A 12,349-nucleotide genomic window follows, 5' to 3' on the forward strand; every position below is an offset into this window, starting at 1 on the left:
CTGCGTCGCGCCACAGGTTAGTAATAATCTTGCATGTACTGTCATAACAAATAAATATAACAGTTCTAGAAAGTGTTGTACCAGTATAAAAATGTATATTGTATGGGGTGTACTGAATAAACTAGACAATATGGCAGGAAGACTGTCATATAGGTTGTGTGTAAATAAAGGTGTAATATTGTGTGAATAAAAGTATAACCCCTGGAGTGCTTATGTAAATTCTGCTTTCATATCTTGTTGTAGTGTTGCATTCTGAAAACAAGTCAAGACAGCTTGCTGTAATATCCAAACCAATTTTATGTTAGCTCTTTCGTACAAGCCCAATACTTGAACTTCTTCAGATAAAAAAATTAACCCAAGATTTAGTACTTATATACAACTTTAAATTAAACCATTAACCTGTTAATTGATGTCAACCATTTAAAAAAATATTACATTATTTCACAGATACCTTAAAAACCTTGTATATCCAATAGCCCCTTACCTAAAAATCATTTGCAGAGGTAATTTATATACATAAAAGTACGAAAAATATGTTTTATCATACAAAAAACATTAAGCATTAAAACCAACTATTTGCTATTCAAACCAAGTTCTGCGCTATTCGGGAAGCATATTGTATATTTTAAGTTTTTAAATTTTAAAATTTTAAAGTGTCTTCAGCTATCCAAGGCTTTCAGTTTAAGAATACATTTAACTGAGCTATATTCATTAAGACCTGGAAACATGTATGCATTAGTCTTAATTTGCCATATAAGTTCTTTCTCTTCCAATTTTAATTGCCAAGGTCCTCCTCTGATATCCTTACTCACACAAGCAGCAATAGCATACTTAAATTTATGAAGTGGGTATTCTAAAATGTGTCTTGCCAATGCATTAGTAGTGGTCCCCTTACTGATATGGTACTGATATTCATATATCCTATAAGAGCTCTTTCTGTCTTGCCTATATAGTAACTTGGGCACAGCTGACATAAGGCTACATATACCACGCCAGTTGTGTCACAGTTAAACTTACCATTAATATAGTATTCTTTTTCTTTCATGATGAACCTACTACCTGTCATAATGTGTTGGCATTGCTGGCACCTCCCACATTTGCTCATAGACGATTTAATTCCAGTCTTACAGGTTTTCTTTTCCAATAAGGTCTTAAGATTAGTACCCTTCCTATAAACCACATGTGGACTATCCCCCACATTTTTCCTGATGTTAGAATCTTCTAGTAAAAGTGCCCAATTCTTGTTCAAAATATTTCTTATTTCACTGGTGTCTATAGAAAAGTTGTTATATAACTCATTTTTACTTATTTGTGAAAGGAACTATAATTATCCTGCATAATGGATCCATTCACTTGTTCTAAATAACCTTTATATAAAATGTGTTTAAAATGCCCATTATTCCTTTTGACTATTACCTCTTTGAATATTTGTTCAAAAAGGGACTCAGGATAACCTCTCATATTGAACATATTTTTCAAATTATTATTTTCTAGTATGAAATCCTCATCCAATGAGACCATCCTGGCTGCTCTAACTAGCTGACCTTTTAGTACAGCTCTTTGTTGGTGGTAAGGATGGTTGCTGGTAAAATGCAAAAATGCATTAGAATAAGTGGATTTCCTGAAAATTGTTGCCCTATATCTTTTATGAGGTCTCTCTTTGGATATTTGTACATCCAAAACGTTAATAGAGTCATAATCAAATTAAAAAGTAAACTTCAGAAATTGTGTTAATTCTGAAATTGCTGCAATAAAAACAATTGCTGTATCTTTCGTCCCTCTCCACATAAAGAACATGTTGTCCTGGTATCTGGTATAGCAGACTGAGTTCTCTTTAAATATGGTATTATTGAATAGATACTGCCTTTACCAAAAAGCCATAACACAATTAGCGAAGGTGCACCCACAAGCGGACCCCATCGCTACGCCTGTTTTTTGTAAATAAAGTTGTTTATTAAACAACATAAAATTATTGGACAAGGCTTTTAAATCTAGTAGTGTCTCAATCAAATTAATTTCTCCATGTTCAATGCCGTGTACAGTAAGTAATTCTCTAACCCATTCTATACCTATCGCTTGAGGAATGACAGTATAAAGATCTATAATATCTATTGTCAAAAAATTGAATTCATCACTAAACTCTAGGCCATTAATATTTTCCTAAAAGCTCCATGAGTCTTTACAAATTTGAGATTCATTGTTAATAATGGGCTTTAATTTACTATCTATCAGTTTTGCACACACATATGTAATGGATCTCCTTCCATCTACAATTGGTCTAAAAGGTGGATTACTCAAACTCTTATGTATTTTGGGAGAACCATAAAAAACTGGTGTTAATTGTGCTGGCATAGATACATAATGATAGATATCAATGTCAATATTATTTTCAAGGAAAAGGTAATTTAACACATCCCTCATGTTTTTGTAAGCTATACTGACTTTGTTTAAACTGACCTTAGCATACCTATCACTCTGCAACATAATAGTCATTCTGTTAGTGTAATCGTCCTCATCCATGAAAATGAGCTTGCCACCCTTATCGGGCTTCATTATTCTTACTTTACATGCTTTCAACAGTTTAATAAATACAAGTTCATCATCAGACATATTAGGACTATTGTTATATATGTGCCTCTTATTAAGGGTTGCTCTTATGTCCATCTCACATACACGCTCAAAAATAGAACTAGTTTCCTGCTTGGATGAATTAAAAGTACTAGTGATACTCCAGTCATTGTGTATATTAGTATTATTGCCCAATAACACAGCTAAATTAATCTTTCGAGCAAACAGTTTTAAGTCAATAACAGTCCTGGCCAAATTGGCCCTTTGATCTGGAATGAATGTCAGCCCCTTTGCAAGCGCACCAACCATATCACTGGTAACACGCACGTAAGAGTAGTTATAAACTTTAAAATCTCCTGTTAAGCTTTTATTTACCTCCTCCTCTGATTCTGGTTCCATTTTTTCCATTTCTGACCTCTGTACTTCCATGGATAGTGCTGGTTTCTTTGATTCCTTCCCACTTGAAAATCCTGACTGGAACTGGCTTCCTCAATTTGATATCCATTCAGTGTTTGTTGATTATTATGGATCCTCTCACTACGCTTTGGAAGGGGTGATTGGCTAACTCCATCTTCATCGCTCTGGCCAAGTTTGTCATCCTGTGGGCATTCCTTATCATTGGTTGCTACTGCAACATTTGTATTTACTTCTGGACCCAAATTAGGTGGATTATTAGAGACTGGATAAGTCATTCCATTGGAATAATCTGTGGTGTCTCTCGTAATTTTTTTATTTTTAATCTCAACTGATCTGTTAATCATATGATCTATACTGGTAAAAATACAAGCGTAATCATATTTATACCTTTGAAAGTCATTGCCCCTAGTTATTTCATGTTCCAGTACTTCCAACTCATTCTGCAGTACCTCAGCTTGTACAGAATAATTTTTAATTAATGTATCCAAAAACTCAAAATCTTGTTTATCGAAAAGACTGAGCAATTCACAATAAAAAGCAGATTTATAAATTAAACCAACAGGATAGCACTACTGATGCAACCCCTTGATTACTATCTTTTTGAGAAGACATTCTTGAGAATAGACAATCTCTAATTGCAATTTATGGCATTTCAACAGTTTTTGATCGAACTGCCTAAGCTTTGATGTTATAGACATTAAATTATTTTCGTCCATGCTGTTAATGTGTGAGTTAGTTCTGCTTGGACCAAAGAAATGCAGAACTTTCAAATATTCTATAATGTTAGGCAAATCATTAAGAAGTGGTTGTTGCAAACCTTGGGTTTGACTATTTGTCTCTCTGATATTACTAACAGTTCGTACATTACAACCGGAAGGTAAACCAATGCTCCCAAGGTTGCTCAAAGGTGTAGCAGAAATAGTAGCATAAGACAAAGGATTTCTGTTTATACCTGAGCTGTTAACACCAGTTTCAGATGTTCCAGGCATCAAACTTTCAGAAGACGAATTCCCCACATCCAGTTTTTTGGAAAGGACATCAACTCGTTCGAGTAGCTGTTGAAATAACAAGGTTAAATTACCCACAGATTTACTTCCTGTGGTTCCTGTAATTCCTGTAGTTGCCGTTCCCGATGGCATGGCTTCTTCTTGAGAAAATAGAGGTTGGGACATTACTACAGCTGTGCTGATTATAACGAAAAACAAATAAACAAACTTTAAATACAAAAAACAAGTTGAAAACAAGTCAAGACAGCTTGCTGTAAGATCCAAACCAATTTAATATTAGGGCTTCGTACAAGGCCAATGCTTGAACTTCTTCAGATAAAGATTTAGTACTTATATATAACTATAAATTAAACCATTTTAACCTGTTAATTAATGTCAATCATTTAAAGAAACATTACATTATTTCGTAAATACCTTAAAAATCTTGTATATCCTATAGCCCCTTACCTAAAAGTCATTTGCAGAGGTAATTTAAATACATAAAAGTACAAAAAATAGTTTTATGATACAAAAAACATTAAACATTAAAACCAACTATTCAGTATTCAAACCAAGTTCCACACTCTTTGGGAAGCATATTGTATATTTTAAGTTTTTAAATGTTAAACTTTTAAAGTATCTTCACCTATCCAAGGCTTCAGAGGAGACCTTGGTAATTAAAATTGGAAGTGAAAGAACTTATATGGCAAATTAAGACTAATGTATATATGTTTCCAGGTCTTAATGAATATAGCTCGATTAAATGCATACTTAAACTGAAAGCTTTGGATAGGTGAAGACACTTTAAAATTTTAAAATTTAAAATCTTAAAATATACAATATGCTTCCCGAATAGCATAGAACTTGGTTTGAATACTGAATAGCTGATTTTAATGCTTAATGTTTTTTGTATCATAAAAAAATATTTTTTGTATTTTTATGTATCTAAATTACCTCTGCAAATGATTTTTAGGTAAGGGGCTTTTGGATGTACAAGGTTTTTAAGGTATCTATGAAATAATGTAATGTTTCTTTAAATGGTTGACATTAATTAACAGGTTAATGGTTTAATTTATAGTTGTATATAAGTATTAAATCTTGGGTTAATTTTTTTGTCTGAAGAAGTTCAAGCATTGCGCTTGTACAAAAGCACTAACATTAAATTTGTTTGGATCTTACAGCAAGCTGTCTTGACTTGTAGTGTTCCATTCTATAAATAGTACTGTTGTATTAAGCAGTGTTACCCACACTGTTGAACAGAGATAAAATGTGTAGGAAGTTCAGTATAACAATGTTGGAAGTCTCAAGAGGTCAGTCATATTGTACAACTGAGTGAGACTTAGACAGAAAACATTGGCATGCTTCACACCAATTCCTTGATAGCACAGTGTACTGTAATGTCAACTTTAATAATTTTACCACACACAGCAGGGGTTTGAATCCCAGGAGTGGTAGTAAGTTGTATGCATAATCATACCCCACAACTGTACAGAGTTTGTGAGAAAGCTCAGATATAAAGCTGTATACATAATTAGACACAACAACTGTATAGAATTTGCTAGAATGTTTAGATAGTAAGCTGTAAGCATAATCCTAACCATCAACTGTACAGACTGTGGCAGAATGTTTAGGTAGTAAGCTGTATGCATAGGCATACCCCTCAACTGTCCTGATCTGTCCAGCACGTCCAGATAAATGGCCCAAATCTGCTGCCCAGTAACCTGTTCCCCTGACAAATCAGTGTGATGATCCAAGAAATGTAGGCAGCATTTACTGACATATAACTGATAGTCAGACCTGTACACAGTCAGAGAATGTATATGAAAACAAACCTGTCATGGTAGCATCTCGCCCAAAGTGTATGTCAAGAATTCTCAAAATAAGTCACATTAACACCTGCATCATGTCAAGCCTTGACCAGAGTGTGTGCAAAAACAGATTGTTAGGTATGTGTATAACATCAACATGGAATCTGAGAGTATGTGTAGAAATTGTTCAGTAGTGTTAACAAAGATTTTCTCCACAGCTATAACAGGTAAGAGGTGTAGACTGTAGTTACAACACAGTTCACTCATATACTTGTCTACAAGCATGGAATTTGGGATTATGTGTAGAATTTGTCAGGTAGTGTTAACAAAGATTTTCTCCACAGCAATAACAGGTAAGAGGTGTAGACTGTAGTTACAACACAGTTCACTTATATACTTGTCTACAAGCATGGAATCTGGGAGTATGTGTAGAAATTGTCAGGTCGTGTTAACAATGATTTCCTCAACAGCTATAACAGGTAAGAGGTGTAGACTATACGTAAGACATAGTCACATAGATACTAATCTACAAACATACCATTGTACAAAGTAAGGACATTAGGTAGTATAATAATACATGTAAGGGACAGATCACTGCAATGACTAAGAAAGTTGTGAAAACTACAGGGATATATTAGTTGTTAATTGACCTCTCTCTCTCACCCCCTACCATATGTGCAACAATAACCTAATTACACACCTCAATGGGTACATGTACACTCCAAACTTTTGTTGGGACATATGTTCTATTGGTTTATAAATATTCATATTTGGTTCTATGCATGTGCCATGTTAAAATACTCCCATATTGGTGGCCTGCTGCCATCAATGACACCTGCATGCTGTTGTGATGGCCACTGTTGTCCCATATTTGCATGTGTTCTGCTCACTCTGCAACTGTTGTAAATTTGGTGTCTCGGGTTAATGGGAATACCTATGCATGCTGTTATACCTAATCCTGAATGCTGTTGACTATTATTAACTGATATCTTTCTTAAAACTGCAACACCATAGCTTGTATGGGAAGACCGGTTCCAGCAGACCCACCTATCCCACCTCAGCTGGCCATGGCACTGGGCACCAGCACATCTGGGGTCCAGCCTGGGACCTCCTCCTCCGTTGGCTCTGAACCACCTTCGGGTGGATTACCACAGGGGATAGGGCTCATCTCCAGCTGGGAGCAGGGGAAGAAAGGTACATGTCACCCACCGTAATGTCTGGGCCATGGTGCGTAGCGTGCCAGACAAAGAGATATGAGACCAGCTACACCAGCTTAAGGGCCACGTGATGCAATTAGAGGGTGAGCCTGCCCCTCCTAACCAGCCCCAGCAGAGCCACCTTTGGGGCCATGACAGTGCATTGGTAACTGCCCATGGGTGGGGACCACAGTCCCACTGCTTCCATTTGGGAGCTCATGGGCTTGCGACGTCCAAACACCCCTCACCGTCCAAGGTGTTTACCCCCACATGTGACATATACTGCCCCTGTATGCATCTTGTTTGTCTTGTCTGTTAACCTACCCAACCTACCTCGCCAAATATACCTACTACCCCTCCACAACAACCCACTTTCACCTAAAAAAAAGGGGACAATCCGTTACCACAAAAAAAATCATGCCCCATACATACCTGTCCATTTTGCACATGTCCACTGGACAGATGTAATCCAGTCTAATTGGCATCACAACAAATTATTGTTACCCTCACCCCCCACCCAGGGGTTTGAGTGTCCAAATGAACCTCCAAATTCAGTGTATATGCACAGCTGTTGCTGTAGAAGAAATGGGTAGCTATGGACCTTCCCTACACCCTTCCTGCACATCCCTGGCTATTTTCCCTACTGCCTTTCCCTCTTTGAGCCCCTTTTTCACCACTTTCCTATCAACCACTTTTTCTTTTCTTTTAAAGGAATTAGTGCAGGGGTAAGTGGGAGTAAGCACTTTTAAGCAGCAGTAAATGAGTTTAAGCTTGTTTACATGGGGGTAAGCAATGCCTACACACGTTAAGAAATTTATAAACTGAATCAGTGTAAGAAACTGTAACTGGAAGTTAGCGGTGCTTATCTCCGTGCAAACCCACGCAAACCTGCAGAAACCCACTTACAACTGCTTTAAAGTTCCTTAATCACTCTGTATGCAATGGCCCATGTTCTGCCAGCAACAAAATAAACAGCCTCAGCAAGGTTCAAACCCAAGACCCTAGACATCGTGATTGACCACTAAGCCATGCCAAACATACATAAGTCTGATGTTTTTATTACAAACATATCATTCAGCCCAGTCATGCAACAGTACAGAGAATGTATACCAACATGTAGGTGTGTGTGTACTTATATTAATATCTAAACAGATACAACATATCTATATATGTTTTATATATATATATATATATATATATATATATATATATATATATATATTTAGACATATATACATATATATATGAATACATATGAACATATATACATGCAAATGCCTTCATCGACAGATATATATGTCTTCCCTGTATGTCTACCTATACATAGCAAGTTACATATATGTATGCAGATATATATCTGCAGGTATATACGGACATAGTTATATATATGTAAGCAGATATATATATATATATATATATATATATATATATATATATATATATATATATATATATATATATAGGTATATATGGCCATACATCTGTAGATAGCAATGGTAGATTAAAAGAAACACATATGTCCACATGCACCATTAATGGGGTTGTGAGGCCCCAAACAATATACTTCTTGTACAATTTGGCATACCCTCCCACAGCTAAACATGACTGTCCTGCAATACAATGCCAAGTGTTGCAGATCCCATAACCAGGACCTAACACGAAATGGGCACATGATGTTAAGAGTACTACATCCCACCTGTATGATGTCTGGCTGGTATTGATAACATATGATGTAGTACAGTCTGGCTCACATAGGAAATGTAAAATGTAGAAGCTATCAACATCCCCAGGATACATATGCACAGACATATATATGCAGATACAGATATACATAAACATACATATATATATATATATATATATATATATATATATATATATATAGATATATATACATATATATAGATATACATGTCACGACACGTACACATGCAGATATATGTACAGTAAGATAATTATGTGGTAGGCGCACATAATATGGTACAGCCACTATGCTTACAGTTAACACCCTAACATCTGGACACTGGATGAACCACCCATACAAATGACATTCGTTGCCTGCAACATATATCCACAGAGAGGTAATAGGATAAACACCACACACAGGTTTGCAGAAATTGAATCCATTTATTTGTGTATTAATACAGATTTATATGCCATGTCATATAGCTGTTCAGACACTGACATTCATATCAACAGAGTAATGCAACTGTGAAACAGTCATACTAATACAGTAGTCTGGAAAGGTCCACAACTGTTGCTGTCCAGGCCAAGCCCTTCAAATCGTACAATAGTAAAGACAGACTGGGCCACAGGATACAACACAATCAACGGTAAGTGATGCAGGTGTATAGTCCAGCAGCCTCTATCTACAATCTGTACACAATCGCTAGGTGGTAAAGACTTCAGTTGACCAAACTAGATGTAACTGTTGCATAACAAGGCATAACTGACACCTTCACAGGCACATTGGCAAACAGAACAGTCTGTATGGCAGGAGGCAGTAGGCCTGCAGTAATCCACTTTATGTAAGTAATGTCATGATAGGTGACATGCATGGTACTGTACATCCGGATACCTTAAGGCAGCTCACCCTTGATACCGTACCATACATGATAGGTGACATGTATGGTACTGTACATCCGGATACCTTAAGGCAGTTCACCCTTGATACCCCCACATTTTGTAACAGCTTAGGTTATGTATGGTGCACCCCCCCAGACTCAATAATACAAGGCCAAATACCACTGTTACATACACTGCCCTCTGGAGTGCATATGGGCACACATGTATTGTGTAGGTGAAGCCCACACATATACGGTCCCAGCCCCACCGTATGTGTTGGGGATACAACAGCAGTGTACTGCTGGCAGGCATGGCAGCGTGGTATACATATATGTGCATATGTATCTCTATTTGTATATGTGTAGACATATACTGCTCAGTGTATGTATGTATCTGGGTGTGTATATGCATATCTATGTACATATACACATCCATCTATATATGTCGATATGTACATGTGTAATTATCTATATAGATATCTGGATAATCATATGTACATATATATTCATCATATGTCCTGAACATTAGGTGTAGCCCTACCTCAGCCCCTATAGTCCCACCTTCATAGTGCAAGGGGATGTCAGGCATGTATAGCAGGTATATTAGCAGACTATTGCTACTGTAATAGGGATTGCCTTCACAGACATGATGTGTGTGGGAGGTCACATCTGCTTTTCACATGTTTGTTATTAGCTACTGATAGACATCCTAAGGACATAATAGCACAGTACCGCTGCAAGCACATAATGCACCTGTGGACTACAGCAGAGATATTGGCCAATAGATGTGGACATTCTGACACACTCTGTACAGTCCAGAGGTATACACAGAACCCCTTAGTGCAGAACATGTGGACCAAGCCTGACAATATGGATGTTAACAGCCATGTAGATGGGTATAACACATAATGACTAGTATACATTCGCCTCCATAGGTTATGCATTCACACACATCTTTCTGTCCTGGCACATAATAACTGCTGGTACAGAGGTGCCATGGCTACATACTACCCAGTAGATATTAACATACATCTGTACAGCATCCCACCACTCTGTCTGACATACATGACTGTTAAGAGAGGCCCGCCAGCAGTACATCTGCAAAGTATCTGGACATGACACCTTTGTGGGTGAGTACACTAAGCTGCTAGCCATGTAACAAAACACTGTGCAGGCTACAGGTAGACTGGCTCAACATTGGCCTACATCTCCTATGGGGGATTGCACATGTACCTGCATATATAGCAGGCTCTACAGGCATGTCACAGCACAGGTTAAGATACACCTGTGTGAAAGTGCATAACCACAACCAGCCACATATGGCAAGCTGGCATAATATTGCAGTAATTGGATTATCTGTTCAACACCATCCTCATATGTGCCACTCATACACTAACCCTACATGTACTGGGCCGCTGCACAGTGTGGTCTGATGCCCATCTGTGGTATGGGACATGTGCGTGTATGGCCCTACAAACATGTAAGCCAATATGGTAATATACAGTGGAGCAGCATGTAACATGAGACAGGACGGGACCTAGGACGATGACATCTACCACAGTCTGTACACAGGCCAAGGTACATATTAACAATACACACACTGTCGGCATTCACCATATGTACACAGACCTCAGTACTGTACAAACAACCACAGAATGTCCAGGTTATGTCATCAAATATAACCCCAACTTTACATAACATGTGTAGCAGTTTGATATCTCACTGGCTTGTTATCAGATATGATGACACTAACGATGGTGTACAGCACACATGCACCTTTTAATGCATGTCATATGTACAAAGGTTGACAGAGTTGTGGCTGGAAGCACATACACTGGGCCAATATTGACATGTTGCTGTGATAACCTCATACATTAACTGTTGTAACAGGGTTTGTTGCAACATATGTCCTATGAGGGATATGAGGTCAATAACTGTCACGGTCTTCACCATCTACAGACTGCAATCCTCACACTACCTTCTGCAGTTCACAGATAGATGATCTGTGGGTAACACATGAAACCAAAAGCACAGCACACTGCCCAGTCTGTAGATGTACAGATGGGGATTCCTCATAAACATAGAACTGACATGGCAGGTATTAAAACATGTAGGACAGCCATATCCACACACACACTGTTAAACCAAAATTACTCCAAATGCAGTAAAGCAGCACTTACAGTGTGTATTCAGGTCAGGCACATCCCCCTTCTGTGTGTTGCCTTGTTTCCACAGTGTATGTTGCTAGAGGTAAATCCGCAATCCATCTGAGATGCTGTTTGACAAACAACAGATCAAGTTCCTGCTCACAGTGAATGAAAGGGCCAACACCAACATGATGTTCCTAAATATTGGAGTATGTTTCCATGCAATTGGCTATAGGAATGTTACCACTGCTGTTCCACATGCAATCAGCTAGGGGAAGGCTGCAATTTCATGCAGAGGCCATCAGCTGATCATGAGCATCATTTAAAATACACATGCTACTGCCTAAGCAAAGCAGGTGTAGGTCTCCACATCCACCAGGGAGGGAGTGAGAGAGGCAGACAGAGGCAAGGACAAGTCAGGGAGGTGTGGAAGAGTAAAACTTAAGCATCTTTAAGTCACACACCTACCAGCACAGAGTATCAAACCCCTGTCGACTATGTAGTGCTATCACATTTCTATGCAGGTATTGGATGTGCCACATAAGTTACACATTGTGGAGCCCTCAGAACATTTATGTGATGGAGAGTGACATCTGCAACAGGGATATGGTAGCTATACGGTAGGTGTAGTACACATGCCTGTCCACATGAACAGGTGCCAGT

Source organism: Protopterus annectens, chromosome 6.part0 (assembly GCF_019279795.1).
Source record: "Protopterus annectens isolate FY-2018-M chromosome 6.part0, PAN1.0, whole genome shotgun sequence".
NCBI lineage: Eukaryota > Metazoa > Chordata > Ceratodontiformes > Protopteridae > Protopterus > Protopterus annectens.